Source organism: Triticum aestivum, chromosome 1A (genome assembly GCF_018294505.1).
Source record: "Triticum aestivum cultivar Chinese Spring chromosome 1A, IWGSC CS RefSeq v2.1, whole genome shotgun sequence".
NCBI lineage: Eukaryota > Viridiplantae > Streptophyta > Magnoliopsida > Poales > Poaceae > Triticum > Triticum aestivum.
Window position 1 is genome coordinate 132,894,118 of NC_057794.1, and position 18,368 is coordinate 132,912,485.

The following is an 18,368-nucleotide window of genomic DNA, read 5'->3' on the forward strand; positions in this document are numbered from 1 at the left end:
AGCTCTTGCTTATCACATACTTCTCAAAGCGACGATGTATTTCAATCTTATAGTCGTTTGTCGAAACTTTGATCTATATGTTGTCATCAATTACCAAAAAGGGGGAGATTGAAAGTGCAACTATCCCTAGGTGGTTTTGGTAATTCCTAACAACATATAGCTCTTTGAGCTAATACTATTTCAAGATAAATATTTCAGGAAAACTCAATGTTTGGCATGGCATGGATTAGAAATGTGGACCCCTCAAAATGCTAAGGACAAAAGATTGGCTCAAGCTCTAAAGCTCAAGACTCTAGATTTTACCTTTTAGTGATCCAAGATCACATTGAGTTCATAGGAAAAGACAATACTATTAAAAGGGGATGAGGTGTTTCTTAATGGGTTACTTGCTCAAAATGCTTAGAGATATGCTCCAAAATCCTCAACCACTTTCTCATATCCACATATGTCCCAAACCAAAAGTCAAACTCGGCCCCACCAAAACTTTCCATCCGGCGCCATCGAGTTCAGTTGACATAGCCACTGCCACAAAACCCTAGTCACTTCAGTCCAACCAATAGGGATCTCGGTCTCACTGAGATGGGATTGCAAACTCTCTGGTTCCCTTAGTAAAGTTTTGTTCTAATCGAGATGAGTGATCGGTCCCACTGAGTTCGCAATGCAAAGTTTGTGTTTCCCCTTCGTAACATTTCGGTCCAACCGAGATGAGCGAATCGGTGCCACTGAGTTTGCCTGACCAACTCTCTGTTTGCTTATTACCAAAATCGGTCCCACCGAGTTTGTGTAATCAGTCTCACCGAGATTACGTTATGACCTAACCCTAATGAAATCGGTCCCATCGAGTTGATCATATCGGTCCCACTGAAAATCCTAACGTTCACATTTTGAACTGCATCGGTCCCACCAAGTTTGGTAAATTGTGTGTAATGGTTAGATTTTGTGTGGAGGCTATATATACCCCTCCACCCACTCTTCATTCATGGAGAGAGCCATCAGAACATGCCTACACTTCAATCATACATTTTCTGAGAGAGAACCACCTACACTTGTGTTGAGGTCAAGATATCCCATTCCAACCACATAAATCTTGATCTCTAGCCTTTCCCAAGTTGCTTTCCACTCAAATCATCTTTCCACTAAATCCAATCCTATCAGAGAGAGTTTAGTGTTGGGGAGACTATCATTTGAAGCACAAGAGCAAGGAGTTCATCATCAACACACCATCTATTACCTTTTGGAGAGTTGTGTCTCCTAGATTGGTTAGGTGTCACTTGGGAGCCTCCATCAAGATTGTGGAGTTGAACCAAAGAGTTTGTACGGGCAAGGAGATCGCCTACTTCGTGAAGATATACCCTCGTGAGGCAAGTCCTTCGTGGGCGATGGCCATGGTGGGATAGACAAGGTTGCTTCTTCGTGGACCCTTCATGGGTGGAGCCCTCTGTGGACTCGCGCAACCGTTACCCTTCGTAGGTTGAAGTCTCCATCAAAGTGCATGTACAATAGCACCACCTATCAGAACCACGCCAAAAATCTCCGTGTGTACATTGCGTTTGCTCCCTCCAAACTCCTCCCTTTACCTTCATGTGCAATGTTTTATATTCCGCTGCAATACTCTTAGACTTGCATGTGTAGGTTGTTTACTTGACTAGTGCTAAGTTGCTAAAATCTGCCAAGACTTAAAATTGGGAAAAGGCTAGATTTTTATTTGGTCAAGTAGTCTAATCACCCCCCCTCTAGACATACTTTCGATCCTACACATGCAGACACAATTGATCCCGCAAGTTTCAACTTTTTTTGTGGTCAAGCGGGTATCAAGTGGCCTCTCGGCCTCCTAGCCTAGCTTGTCTATAACATCAGCAGCCCAAGTTATATTTGTTTTTTTCAAGACAACGCACAGCTCAGTTCTATTTTTCTATAAGAATGTAAAACTGAACCTATGTTTTCCCTTCTATAATTGTATATATACTTATATTTATATTTATATCTTATTTTAGTGCACACATATATATATATATATATATGCATATAATAGAAACAACATAAGGTTCCATTAAACCTGTCGTTCGCCCAACCATTGTATAGACCTTCCCACTTCCTTTATTTTCATTTTTTTATTATTCCTATATCTGAATTTTCTGCCACTTTGTTTTTTGATGTAATCTGAGTTTTCTCCTAGTAGTTTTCCCTAGAACCAACTCAACTGTCCCACGTCTAGCATAAAAAATTTAATAGCCCACGTCCTATTAACTCATCAAATTAAAATGATATTTTATTTCGTAAATCAAAAGTTCTTACAAAATAATAATAATTGTTTATATATAACTTGGCAAGTTAACTCTTAGTGATTGCATACATAAGCTTGAAAAGATTTTACTGACCAATCAGTAATTGACGTGCAATCATGTGTTTATGTTTTTATAACATTTCTCCGTCCAGACCAATATGATATTTTCACCTAGGCTAGCAAGTCTGTGGATTTCGAAAGAAATGCAAATGGGCTTTAAATTCTAACATAATACATAAACGAGCTGCATAGACTACATCATTGTTTCACTTGGCCCACCAAATGGACTAGAAAATCAAATGGACTGGCTGACATATGGGCTAGTAGGTCGAAGCCTAAGCACTTCCGCAAAAAAATACAAAGGTGAAGCCTAAGCAAGGCATTGGATTTACATCCAACGGGCGGCATTCTTCTTCAATCTCTCGTCTTCTTCCTCGAGCGTTGACGGGACTGCCTGCTCCAGCCTCCGGCATCCAACGGCGCTGTTTCACGCGCCTCACAGGGAAACTCTACCCCACCAATGGTCCGGCCATCCCTCAACTCCTCCGCACCTCCTGTTATTCTCTGCCGAGTGTAGGCCCACCCCGCACCCAAACCAGACAAGTTTCCCACTCCTCTCCGTCTGCGATTCCACTGTCGCGTCTTCCCCATCTCTGGGTCATTCTAGTTTAGGGCCTCGCCGTCGTCCACAGGCCTTGGTGCGCTCGGCATGGTGTGGTCAACATGGTTAACAAACGAGAGTGATCAGAAGATGACTGTACGTGGAGAGGCTGACAGTGGGGACGCACCACACCCATGGACGCATGCATGCAACTGCATCCTTTTTACCCTGAAAATTAATGTTTTCTCCCCCTGACAGATGGGCTCACCAGCTACATCTTCGCACGCAAGGAAGTGCGTCCTTATTACGGGCAAAAAATGATTCCTCCCCTGACAGCTTGGACCCATCAGCTATTTCTTCGCACGCAAGGAAGTGCCTCCTTATCCTCCCTAACAGCTGGGACCCACCCGGTCGAACCATACGTAGGGTTGTCTCTCTGGTCACGAATGTGTACGTACATTTTTTTTGCGGGTGGAATGTGTACGTACATACTGGTCGACCGGTCTCTCTATAAGGATGAACTGTGGCCGAGCAAGGAGCGGCACGTGTGACGTAGAAGTTGAGGCAGTCATGTATAAATCGTGTACACGTACGTACAGCCACATTGCAAGAAATTAAATACGACTATACGTACGTACATACGTACATACGGGCGGGATGTCGAACGCATACAGTGACGGTGTCCTGTTCATCGGCAGCCAACCGACTGGGTTGGAACGGAGGAAACCGCGGCGTGTTCATCAGGAGGCAAGCGAGTGGGTCGGAATGCGTCATGTTCATCGGGAGCCAATCGACTTGGACGGAACACCCCAATCTGGGTCCTGTTCATCGACTCGGGGTCTCACGTCCCACAAAACGGGGGAAACGAAGTTCTCTTCGACCGCCTATAGTTGAAACGGGGTCTTATTCATCGGGAGGGGTCTTGCATACCGCAAAATGGAAGAAACAGACTGCTCGCCAACTGGTACAGTCGAAATGGGGTCCTGTTCATTGCAAGGGGTCTGGCGTACCGCAAAACAGAGGAAACATACTTCTCTCAACCGCCTACGGTCGAAACGGGGTCCTATTCATCGGAGGGGTGTGTGGCATACCGCAAAGCAGGACTCCACGGGGTCATGTTCATCCACCCAGACAGCTACGTGTGTGGCGGCCACCTCGGGATCCTGTTCATCCAGCGGCAACGGCATAATACCATGGGGTCCTGTTCATCCAACGGCAACCGCATACTACCATGGGGTCATGTTCATCCAGCGGAAACTGCCTACACACGGCCGGGCTCCTGTTCATCCAACCCCCACCGGGAACTGTTCATCCACAGCCAACCCAACCGGCTCGACTCACCACATCTCGACTTGTTCTACGTATCACACACGTGGCAGCAACAGACACTGTTCATCCAGAGGCAACCCAACCGGCTAGCTGCGTCTCGCACGGGGGTTCCGATCGGCTTCAGTAAGCAGCAAGTGATTGATCGGGTTCAGTTAGCAGCGAAGGAGTCGATCGGGTTCAATTAGCAGTGAAGGGATCGATCGATCGGCTTCAGTACGTAGCAGCATGTGATCGCTCAAGTTCAGTAAAGTGAACACCTCTTGCTTGGGTTTAGTTATAGCGACACGGCTCGCACCACGCGTGCGTACGAGAGAAAAGCGCAAACCACAGTGCATCGCTTGGCCCCGACCAACCCACCTTAATCGGGAACTCCACCAATATTTCCTCGCCCTCACTTCTACCATGATTTTTTATGTCATGGATGGCCCAAAGAATGTCATGTAGGTGCATCCCTAGCCCGCCCAGGACGAAAAGCCCATTTTATGTCATGATTTTTTGTCATAGAAGTGTCATAAGTATGATGAGAAAAAATTTGTTCGGCCCATAATGTCACAGATGTGTCTTTTTTTGTAGTGTTGTAAGCAATAGCATTGAGCCACTTTGCGTAGTTCATCATCTCGCTTCATACATACATAAGCATACCTGGGATAGTATACGCCCCGTTTCTATCTTAGGTTGGTGCACTAGCGTATCTAGCCCATTAGAGCAATCGAGCTAGTGTCTCTCTAGTATCCGTACAACAAAAGCATTTCCATGGTTCCACCTCTTAGAGCTCATTCCTTGGTTGTGTGGATCCCATCTATCTTCCGTGTGTGTGTGTGTTCCTAGTGATATCCTTGGGTTTGATCTATTTGTCTTACTTGCGATTTGTGAACCTTCTCAACTTTTTCAACATCTTGACTAACATTTGCTTGAATTATTTGTGCCACTTCCTAACCAAGATACTCCATAAGCCTTTTACTTGTAGGTGTGAGAAATAAACCCCGGTACCAATTCTACTATTATAGCATCACGTGGGATCGTACTTGTTACATCCACAATCTTCGGAAAAGGTAACTTTTGTTTTGTTCTCCCATTTTCCTACTCACCAACACTTCCACATGATGGACAGGCCTACTTCTATGGTGAACCTGCTCTTCGAGGATCAAGATGACGGATGCGACTACGTCACCAAGAACCACTTCTTCATCGCATAACGAGCTCTACATCAAGAGAGTGAAGCTTTGGGTGATTGCATTGAGCAACTTGCCACCGATCTACGACAATCAGAAGCAAGACAACGACACTATTTGGATGCCAAGCTCTCCAAACAAATGGATGAATTCTGCAACATGATTGTGAGCCATGCGTATTCCTTAACCTCTTCACCATGACGACATCATTCAAGTCGCCACTCATCGTCATATTCCTCTTCCGATGTGAGTCCTCCTCGATGTGACAACACTCAAGACTGCCAAGCGCAAGAAAATCCATTCCATGGCAATGGCCTACAAGAACAAGTTCAAGCATGTGAGATGGCACGACGCCAAGAACGAGAAACCATGGATCCAGAACAACTACCACCACGTTGTCCACGTCAAGCATCTCAAGATGGCGATGCAATCCGGCAAGAGCAACAAAGTCATGAAGCTCAAGCTCAAGCGGCTCAAGACGCACTCCGAGAGTCCACTCGAGCCATCACTGAACGCAACCATCAAGTTCATGAGCAAGAGGAAGCACTTCGTCAAGCATGACAAGAAGAAGTCGTCCGACGTGAAGAACAACAAGAAAGGCAAAACCAAGCACATATGCCTCGACCTCCTCTACGCCAAGAGCGCAACCACGACGAAGGTCCTCCTCTGCGTCAAGAGTGATGCCAAGCGGATCAAGTGCTTGAAGACCCTCCTCCACGCCAAGAGCAACATCACCACCGTCACTATGATGAAGAACTCCACTATGGCAAGCTCAAGTTCACCATGCCCAAGTTCTCCGGAAACAATGGTCCGGAGGAGTATCCCTCATGGGCATTGAAAGTTGACAAGATATTCCGTCTTCACAACTACGACGAGGAAAAGAAGATCGGCATGTCATCCCTCGAGTTTCAAGATTACGTCCTAGCAAGTGATCGAGTGACGCGACGAGAAGGACGAGCCACCCATCACCACTTGGACACAAATGAAGGATGTCATGCGAGCTTGCATCATGCCTACATACTACACCTGAGATCTCTTCAAGAAGTTAAAACTCCTCAAGCAAGGCACGATGACGGTGTAAGAATACTATCAAGAATGGAGATTGCCATGATACAAGCTAATGTCAAAGAAGACAATGAGCAAACAATGGCACGCTTCTTGAACGGACTCAACCACCCAATACGGAAGATTGCTGATTTCCAACCCTATTCCAACCTTCTCGAGCTAGTTCATCAAGCGACTAAGGCTGAGCGACAAGTGCTAGAAGACCTCAAGTACTCCAACTACAATTACAAGAACTACGGCTCATACACTCAAGCCCCGTCAACTACGACACCTCCTACCTCGACTAGAGCATCACCATGTACTGGCGACAAGTCAAGTTCCAAGCAAGCGACGCCTTCCTCGACACATCCTCCGGCAAGCAACTACAAGTCCAAGACTCCCGCATCATCGGCACACTGGATGATCCCGTCAAGACAAGTTATATCAAGTTCTTCACATGTGGTGGCCGTGGACACAAGTCTTTCCAATGCATCAACAAGCGAACCATGATCGCCAATGATGATAGCACGTACGACTCCATGAGTGACGACGAGATGGAAGCTCTCGAGCATGTCGCCATGCACCGTCAAGTGAATCAAGAAGATGCTCAAGTCTATTGCAAAAATGACTCAAGTCCCGCTCTCGTGGTCTCCAAGGTCTTGACACTTCAACACCAGCAAGACAAAGACCAAAGGTGTCACATCTTCTAGACCAAGGCCGACATCAACAGACGTTCCGTGAAAGTCATCATCGATGGAGGAAGTTGCCACAACTTGGCAAGTGACAGGCTATGTTCCAAGCTATAATTGGTCAAAAAGAAGCGTCATCACCCCTAAAAGGTCCAATGGCTTAGCGACTCTGGCACCATACAAGTGGAGTACACTATGCAAGTTTCTTTCAAGACCAACACGTATGAGGACACCTTGGAAGGTGATGTGGTTCCTATGTCCGTGTGCCATCTTCTCTTGGGAAGACCTTGGAAATTCGACCGCGGCGTCATCCACAACTGAAGAACAAACCACTATAGCTTCAAGATGAAGGGAACGGAGTACGTGCTACGACCTATGTCTCCAAGCCAAGTGATCGTCGACAAGCAAGCATCCACCCATCATGGAGAGACAAGTGAGAGAGTGAACCACCACAAAGAGAGTGAGCACCACGAGCCCAAATTCAGTGACTCTACGCCAAGAGAGAAAAACTTAGTCCTCCTAGCCACAAAAAGAGGGATGAGAGAAGTGTGTGAGAACCCATTGAGTGTCATCCACTATGTCCTAGTGTGCAAAGATGAGGTGAAAAACACTAACACTCCTAACCCTCTTCCCCTAGTGTTGTCTGATTTGTTGCAGGAATTCGCGGATGTCTTCCCCGATGAGCTACCTCCCGGTATTCCTCCTCTACATGGGATTGAACACCAGATCGACCTCATCCCCGGTGCACCTCTTCCTAACAAGGCTCCATACCGCGTCAACCCCGAAGAAACCAAAGAAATACAAAGGCAAGTCCAACATCTCATTGACCATGGACATGTGCGTGAAAGTTTGATTCCTTTTGTCGTACCGGTCATTCTTGTGCCAAAAAGAGATGGTAGTTTTCACATGTGTTCCGACTCTAGACCCTATTACCGTTTGATATAGGCATCCCATTCCATGCCTTAATGATATGCAAGATGAGCTTAGCGGTGCCACCATTTTCTCAAAAATTGATCTAAAAAGTGGTTATTATCAAATCCGCATACAAGAAGGCGATGAATAGAAAACCGCTTTAAAAAAATTGGTTTGTAGGAGTGGCTAGTTATTCCTATGGGTTTATCAGAAGCACCTGGTACTTTCATGCGTGTTATGCATTATGTGCTTCATACTTACATTGGTGTATTTGTTGTGGTCTACTTTGATGATATTCTCGTGTTTAGCAAATCTGTAACAGCCCCAAAATTGGGTTATCAATTTTTGTGTTGTTATTCCTTCCTGGCACTCATTTTCAAAAAAAAATCCCCTAAGTTTGCTGGAGACTGTGATGATTCTTGTCATTTTCAACCTTTCAAAATCTTGCTCATGTCTTTGTCAGTGGGCAAGACCTCCTTTGCATCAGCTCAAATCCTCTCAAACCCTAAATTCCAAATTTTTGGAATCTGAATATCTCCTTTGTGCTTACAAAGGAGCCGTCATTTTCCTTGATCTGTTGATCCTCCCAATTGTTCCCAGAGATCCTCCTATCTTTCTGATCCTTGGATATGCAAAAATATTGCTAAGTCCCATGCAATATTTTTGAATTGTGATTTATTCCTTTTCTGGCCTTTCTGAGGAATAAAATCCAAAGGCATAGCTAGCCATCTCCTAAATTCATGAGAATTGGAGTTGATACTTCTGCCTAATCCAAGCTCTGGCAAGTATATTGGCCATAATTAAATAAGGAAAATTGCCTTTTCCTATTTAATGCCAATATTGCATTTTTGACATTTTCCAAAGGAACTACTATTTTTATAGCAGAGAAAATTCCCACATAAATTGTGGAGCTTGTCCTTGCTATATATTCACTAGTTCCATCCTAATCTCATGTTCCTCAGTTCAAAATTTTGGCACATGATCCAATGCAAGTTTCTGCCTTCTTTGAAATTTTGCAAAGGAAGTGCTTTATTACTAATTCCAATGGAGCTGAAATTTGGTAGGGTGATTAACATGGTTAAATAATCCATGGATGCCAAATATGAGCCCAATCCATTCACACTAGCTCCCTGTGCAATTTCTTCAAAGTTTTTGACCAGAACACAACTTTGTGAAGGAAGTACCTTTATAGAGTTTCCAAATGGGATGAAACTTTTCCATCCTCTCAAGTGTCTCAAACCATTAGCCTCCACCTAAATTCAGTTCATTTCATTGAACTATGTGAGCACAGGAGCAATTCTTGGTTTTTGTCAAAAATTTTAGTTTGTGACGCAAGTGTATTACATCTTGCTCCATTATGGCTGAAAATTTTTCCAGACCTTCTCCTATCCATATTATCGATCTCCACAAAACCTTGGCTCATTTCAGTCATCAATTTGCCTTGAGGAATTTTCTCAAGTTTCTGGACAGAGGGGATGTTCGTGAAACAAGTACCATTTTGGCAAGACCATTTGGTATGAACTTTTTACAGCATCATTGTATGTCGAAATCATTAAGCTCTGCCAAGTTTTAGCCCAATCCAACACTCATAATGAGTGATTCATCTTGATTTAGTTTCTAGGTCAGATTTAGCAGTTGTACAACAACTATGCTAGATACTTGGCCAAATGACCTCATAACTTCCAAGATCGTAGTCCTTTTTACCCTAAGCCTCTCAGACAACAAATTTACCTTTTACCCTCTCTGGTTTACTCTCTAGAGTGTGGCCAAGTTTGCAACAGCAAACTTTGTGGAGCTTGGTTTACCCATCTCAATTTGTCTCTGCCCGTTTCTTTATCGTAGTAACACTCTATCTTCGATGTACTATGCGGTAGACATGAGTTGGCATCAGTAAAAAAACCGAAGCGCTCCTTGTCCGTGGTGATCACGAGTGTAGCCAGCCCAAAACGGTGGTCTAGCCACCGTTCTCGTCAGCAGCACTGCTCCGACAGGCTCTGGCTTCGCCATTAATGCCCTAGAGTTCCCCCTCGATGTCCTCTTCCCGCTGGACTGCTTGCCCCCTTCGTTTTCTTCTCCGGCGAGCCGTGCTAACAACCAAACAGTGCGCTACTGTGGCTATCGTCTTCTTCCTCCCCGGTGTCCTATTCCTCCTCTCGGCTGCGAGCGTTGCTCATCTCCGTGACTCTCTGGCACTCGTCCGCACCCTCCACGTCGTCTTCCCCCTCCTCCCCGTGACTGCTGCGGTCGGCAGAGCCATGGCCGGACTCGCCCTGCGGCACTCAGCTTAGCCACACCTCGCCCCGGCTATAAAAGGAGACCGCGACCCCCTCGAGCACTTCATCAGCTTCCTCACCCTCCTCTACGCCTCCCCACGCTCATCATTTCGCCCCAGAGCTTCTCCTCGACCTCCACCGCCGCCGTGGTCACCGCCTCGGGTCTCTCTAGATTCCGGTGATCCCGATCTCCCCTCGCTCTTCCACCTCCACCAATGCATCTCCATGCTCCGGCGAGCCTCCCCGTGGCCTTGGCCTCTCCTCTCCTCCATCGTAGCCCCCACTTCACCGGCGACCGAAGCTCCTTCCCGCCGCGAGCTCAACTGCGGCCAGTCCGGCGCTCATCAGCGGCAGAGGCTACCACCCCGAGATGTGCCTCTTCATGCTGAGCATCTGGGTAGGTCGGCCGTCGCGAGCGGTGGCCGGAGTCGCCGGCGATCGCCGTCGGGGCAATCCCCTCCCTCTGCATCGCTCGATCCCGAGCGGGAGGAATAAGAAGTCAGGCCAGGGGGCCCCTTTCCGCATGACCCCACCTGTCGGCGACCGTAGGGCGTGCCCCCGCGGGCCATGTCAGATAAGTGGACGCGCCCCCGCCGCGAAGCCGCTTTCCCCACGCGAAAGCGTATTCCTGGAGAGGGTGCTTTCAGTCACCGAAAGCGTATTCTTCCTCTTCTTCGCCCGGAAATACATTTTCCTCTCTGGAAAACGTATTCTTAGGAAAGACACGTTCTGTTTAAACTACCAGGGACTTGTTTGTAGAAGTATTTTATAGACTAGTCCCTGAGCTTTAAACGTTCGTATCTTTTTACCCGTAACTACGAATGAGGTGATTCCAACGCTCAATTTCTCTGTTCGTCGAACCCTTTTCTATGGGACCATTTTCTTGATGTTTGCACATTCTGAAAATGACCATTTTGCCCCTTCCTGTAAACAGCCCCCTCCGAGAGAGAAATGTTTCCAGCAAATCTTTTCGCGATCGTTTCACACTTCTTCCCAGAGTATTTGTCGACCCCAGGTAAGCCAACCTCTTATCATGAGCCCCGAACCTACATGTTGACTTTGCTTGCACCTTGTGTGTGTAGTTGCAATTGTTTCTTATCATTTTTGTTTGCAGTCATTTCATTATGCCTATCATGCATGCTTGTGTTTTCATGATATCTTTTGCCATGCTAATTAGAATGTTGTTATTGATAATGCCATGTCACTACTCTACTTTATTTTCATGACATCGTTATAAAATGCTATGATGATTGTAATGCACCATTGATATGCTAGTACTTGGTATTGTCATGTTCTTTATGTTGTAGTTGTTCACTTGAGAAGCTCGATATTTTATTAAAGCATTTGTATGATGTATGCTCATTGTTGCATTCATGTTCATGATGATGGAGAAGCTAATAAATTGACTTAATAATAACAAACCTCCTCCATCATCGATGGGTTCGAGTCATAGTGCCACCAAATCGAACTTTTTCAGTGCAGCCACATTTGCCTTTATGGGAAGGCCTTAATGCCATGTTTTGATTGATATGCGAAAATTATGCCATGATTGAGATGATATGTTATGTTTTATTGTTGCCATGTTAGAAGCATGTTTGATATGCCATGTGATCACCATGTTAGTAGATGCTATGAAGTTGTTCATGATTAGTTGATTTTTATCATGACATGTTTAGTAATTGATATGAGATAGGTTGTTGTATGCACTTGGTTCTTGGTTTGTCTTCTGCTTGTTTGGATGTTATATAATTGGTTGTCTTGCAAGTACATTCAATGTATTGACCTGGCGTGTCATTCCAGTTTTGTAGGTCATACCCGAAGTGTTCGCTTGACCCGTCGTGCTAGGCCGTAACCTTGCCAGTCCCGTGAGTTGTGGAGCCCAGCCAGAGTTATTATGCTACCAAACCAAGACTTCCGTCACCATTTAAATAGATTTCTGATGCGGTTTAAATAGCCTTAGGGCTATGCCAGATAATTGTATTCATCAATGATGTAATCTTCTATACATGTATTTGATGAATATTCTTGTACCTGGAATGATGTATTATGGACCTGTCGTGTGTCAGGTGTTATCCTGGGCTTACGTGCGAAGGCCCCTGCTCCATGCGGATCGCGGTGCCACAAAATCCCTCAAAGAGCATGTAAATCATCTTAGGCACATTTTGCAAACTCTTAGAAAAGAGCGTCTTTATGCCAATATGGAAAAATGCGCTTTTGGTGTTGGCAAGATCATTTTCTTGGGCTTTGTTGTGTCTTCAAAGGGTGTTCATGTTGATGAGTCTAAAATTGAAGCCATTAAAACTTGGCCACAACCCACTAATTTGGAACAAGTGCGTAGTTTCCTTGGTCTAGCGGGTTTTATCGACAATTTGTGAAAGACTTTAGCACTATTGATGCACCATGGCATGCTTTAAGTAAGAAGAATGCACTTTTTGTTTGGGGTCCATCTCAATCTACCGCATTTGATGAGCTCAAATCTTTTCCTACACATGCCCCAGTTCTTGCATTACCCAATTTCAACAAAAATTTTGAGGTACATTGTGATGCTAGTGGTCATGAAATTGGTGGAGTTTTGATGCAAGAAAATTGACCCATTACATATTTTAGCGAGAAACTTTCTGGTGCTCAAATTAGCTACCCCATCTATGACAAAGAATTGTATGCTTTAGTGTGAGTATTGCATGTTTGAGAGCATTATCTTCGGCCACATGAATTTGTCATACATAATGATCATGAGACACTAAAGTACCTTAAGGTCCAAACCAAGTTGAATAAATAGCATGCTAAATGGAGTGAATTTATTGAATATTTTCCTTATGTGATCAAGTACATTAAGGGTAAAGAAAATGTCGTGGCGGACGCTCTTTCCCACAAATCCATGTTAGTTACTCAACTTGAGTGGAATGTCATTGGCTTTGAGCATGTTAAAGATCTCTATGCACATGATCCTATGTTTGCGATTCCTTATGCCAAATGTCTTGCTAACACTTGTTGGGAGAACTATTATCTCAAGAATGGCTACCTTATGCGCCCTAACAAGCTTTGTATACCCGAGTCTTTGCTTCGTTTGTTACTTCTGCAAGAGACTCACGGCGCAGGACTTATGGGACATTTTGGGTGCTACAAGACCTTTGACACACTCTCCTTCAAGTACTTTTGGCCAAAGATATTACACGACGTGGCACCCTTCACCAACCAGTGCTCTACATGCCGCAAAGCTAAGTCACAATCTCAATCTCATGGTTTACATATGCCACTTCCAATTCCATATCAACCATGGGGAGATATTAGTATGGATTTCGTGCTTGGTTTAACTAGGACCCAAAAATGAAAATATTCCGTATTTGTTGTTGTGGACGGATTCTCATAAATCGCACATTTCATTCCATGCAATAAGATAGACGATGCTTCACATGTTGCCAATCTCTTTTGTAGGGAAATCTTGAGGTTGCATGGAGTGCCAAGGACCATTGTGTTGGACCGCGACGTCAAGTTCCTAAGCTACTTTTGGAAGACAATATGCGCCAAGCTTAGCATCAAGCTACTATTCTCCAGGCCTATAATCCACAAACCGATGGCCAAACCGAAGTCACCAACCAGACTCTATCTACTCTCCTACACGTGTTGATCAAGAAAAACATCAAGGATGGGAGGAGTGCTTACCCATCATCGAGTACGCCTACAATCGAGCACGACACTCTACTACCGGCAAGTCCCCCTTCGAGGTTGTCTACGGCTTCAACCCATTGTCCTCATTGGACATTCTACCTCTTCCGCTCCAAGAACGAGCAAACATGGATGCGAGTACAAGGGCAAGTTTTCTCAAGAAGATGCATGAAGATACAAGGTCAACAATCGACCGCCAAGTACAACGACTCACCACCAAGCTCAACATCAACAAGACACCGATGGTGTTCCAACCGGGAGATCTCATATGGCTTCATCTTCGCAAGGACCGCTTCCCCAACAAACACAAGTCAAAGCTACTACCACGAGCTGATGGACCCTTCAAGGTGCTAGCACACTACAATGACAACGCCTACAAGATCGACAACCCACGCGACAAATACAATGTAAGCGACATCATCAATGTCAAGGACTTGGCCAAGTACCATGGTGATGAAGATCACGATCCATGGACGGATCTCTCCCAAGGGGGGAGATGATGCCGAGCATCCTTCCATCATCCCCATGGACCCTACACCTACACATGAAGCCCCACATGGACCTACGACAAGAGCTCGAGCACGCATAATGGAAACTGAGGTGAACTCCTTCCTACTTGACATGCATATGGATACACATGGAACTTGGTTGCTACCTCACCAAAATGCTCTGTGTATCATTAGGTACGAAGAAGAACACTCGCAAGCAGATAAGGAGCACCACCAAGGAGGAAGGGAAGCACCCCACGTCACCAAAGAAGAAGGAGGAGTCCAAAGGCAGCAAGACTGCAAGTCCCAGGCGACCCCGTGCGCACGGGACCCCGAGGCCCCGTGCCCATAGGCTACTCAGAGAGTTAGCATTGTAGCCCCCCGTGCGCACGAGCGTGTACCATGCACATGGGACCCCAGTGCGCACGGGCCCAACTAACCCCGTGCGCATGGGCTCTACAGGATGGACGGTTGTGATTGATGTTTGTGCCTCCTCTTCATCCACTTCGTCCACATGCCTATATATTCCGTACCTAGGGTCATGTTTAGGGTTAGCAAAGATACATGTGAGATATTTGAGAGCTTTGCTCCTTCTACCACTCCATTGATATCAAGACCTCTTAGGAGAGGATCCACTTGTGGATTTCAAGACCTCCTCTTGGACAAGACTACCATCATCAAGACCTCATCTCTTAGGAGTGGGACAAACTTTACCTAGTGCTCGTTTCCTTTGATTGTGCTTCTAATCTTGTGGATCTATGTGTTTGCTATTCTAGTGGATGTGTACTTGGGATTTGTTGGAGTGAATTCCTCTTTGTGTTCTTGGTGTTCATCCCTCTTTCCCTTCCTAGTGCGAAAAGATCCATCTTAGGGTTTCACCCTACAACATATTGTCTCTATATCACATAGGGCAAACCCACACATGGGACGACCCATGTAACAGTTTTTCCTTTTTATTTTTGTTTTCTCAGGTTTCTCTTATCTTTTTTCCTTCCTATCCAATTTTTCTTTCCTTTTTCTATATTAAATTTTCTAATTTACAAACATTTTTATAAAATTGATAAACATTTAAAAACTACAAACCATTTTTTAAATTCGTGAATCCTTAAAAAATTATGGTGATTTAAAAATTATTTAGCTTTTTGAAAAATCACGTCCATTTTAAAATTTTATAATATTTTTTCAAATTTGATAATATTTTTAATACACGATCATGTTTTCTAAAATAAGAAACATTTTTAACAATCATGATCTTTTACAAGTTCATGAACACTTTTTTACTTTTTGTAGGGGAAAAGGTTTTAAAAAGCTTATTGGGCCGACCCATTTCAAGATCCTTGTGCCCTATAGGGTCAATGCATCAATTTGAATATGTGTTCCCTGTGAACTTTGCTAGCAACTGTGTATTGTGACATAGAACCATAAAACGGACGGAAAAATTTTATGGCCCCAACTAAGAGAAGATATGTTAACAACTTATGGACTCCATGCGGTGATGTCTCAAATAATATGAGAAATATAATGTGGTGAAGTGGTATTAAGCTAGATTCTCTGCAAATTAAGCGGATGTATGTCACATTTATTTCACAGAAACTTGTGACGGTGCCTATCTCTGTATTCCAAGAAGGGTGTGGCACTACTGTAGGATGGTCCAAATGCGACACTATGATCAGAGACCCTTCGATGAAACTATGTGCGATGCCATAATCGCAAACGGTGGTGTAAAAAACCCGTCAAAATGTGCAAAACGTTTGCGATGACGGATGCATCAAACACGATTCAGATTTTAGTTGTGTGTGCGATGCAGGGCATACGGTTCAGTTCAATTAACTGTTTGGGATGAGGAATAACAAAAGAAACAGGCAGCCAGATGAAGGCGTGTGCGATATACATCATACGGTTTACTAGGATGAACTATGTGTGATTAGGCAACAGAATGGAAACGGTTCAACTGAACAAGATATGTGTGATACGCGGCAAACAGGTCCGTAATCAGAAATGCGTGCGAAGACCAATAATAACACAGACGATTGGTGCTAATAAGCCGTGTGATTTGCTTTGACTACAGTAGAATAACATGTATATATATGTGACTGAAATAAACATCCAACTACATAAGTGACTATACAGATCATTCGCACACACCTCAATAAACAATTGCATGCATTCTAAAGTACGAGAAACAATCATATAGTCATCTACTTCTTGTGACGCTCCCGTCACTGCTATGTGGCTCGATCCCTCGTTTGGGTCAGGAAGAAGGCAGTTCCTCATGTTAACGATCCGCCTTTACATATCGTAGCTTGTGTACGCATCCATGGCCGCGTACTTGACATGTTGTTCATCCAGTCTCTCATGCCACACATTGTGCCTGGCGTTCTTGTCCTTATTGCTCTCATTCTTCATCTTCATGTAGTAGGGGTCGATGATGGCCGAGGCGAGGTCAACCAGGAAGTTCAGTTTGTTTTTGTTCGTGAAATTTGAGGAGAGGAAAGACAAAAAATCTACGACAGGAGGCCTCACCAGAGCGACAAAGGGACCGAGGAGTAAAAAGAATCCTACTCTCCGTTATATATAATCCTAAGACTCAAAACATTTTGTTCTAGACTCAACAACGTCAGCGATTCGATCAAGCAGGGGGTTCCTAAGTCGGGGATGGCTCTGATTACCAACTTGTAACGCCCACGATGCGGCTATATCTCCCACATGTCGAGGCATGACTTAGAGGCATAACCGCATGGTGGTTTTGTCGCAAGAGGGGTAACATTCACACAATCCAATGTACTCAATAAGAAAGGGATAACGAGTTGGCTTACCATCGCCACTTCACATAATACATAAATAATTCATACATCGACAAAATACACTCAAAAAGCGACTATGGTCAAATCCAAAAGAAAAGGAAGATAAACCCCAAATGCTAGATCCCCGATCGTCCCAACTGGGCTCCACTACTGATCATCAGGAAACGAAACATAGTAACGACCAAGGTCCTCGTCGAATCCCACTTGAGTTCGGTAGCATCACCTGCACTGGTATCATCAGCTCCTGCAACTGTTTGGAAGTATCCATGAGTCACAAGGACTCAGCAATCTCACACCCGCGAGATCAATACTATTTAAGCTTATGGGTAGGACAAGGTAATGAGGTGGAGCTGCAGCAAGCGCTAAGCAATTATGGTGGCTAACATACGCAAATAAGAGTAAGATGAGAAGCTATGCAACGGTCGTGAAGCTAGAAGTGATCAAGAAGTGATCCTGAAGCTACTTACGTTCAAACATAACCCATGACCGTGTTCACTTCCCGGACTCCGCCGAAAAGAGACCATCACGGCTACACACACAGTTGATTCATTTTAATTAAGTCAACTGTCAACTTCTCTACAACCGGATATTAACAAATTCCCATCTACCATATAACTGTGGGCACGGCTCTCGAAAGTTAATACCCTGCAGGGGTGTCCCAACTTAGCCCATCACAAGCTCTCACGGTCAACGAAGGATATTCCTTCTCCTGGAAAGACCCAATCAGTCTTGGAATCCCGGTTACAAGACATTTCGACAATGGTAAAACAAGAACAGCAAAGCTGCCCGATGTGCCGACAAATCCCGATAGGAGTCGCACGTATCTCGTACTCAGGGCATACCGAATGGGACAAGCTACGAGTAAAACCAGCCCTCAAGTTTCCTCGAGGTGGCCCCGCAGGCTGCCCATTTCGGACCAACACTCAGAGGAGCACTGGCTCGGGGGGTTTAAAATAAAGATGACCCTTGAGTCTACAGAACCCAAGGGAAAGGTATAGGTGGTAGGTAGGCAAATGGTAAAACCAAGGTTGGGCCTTGCTGGAGGAGTTTTATTCAAAGCAAACTGTCAAGGGGGTCCCATAACCCCAACCGCATAAGGAATGCAA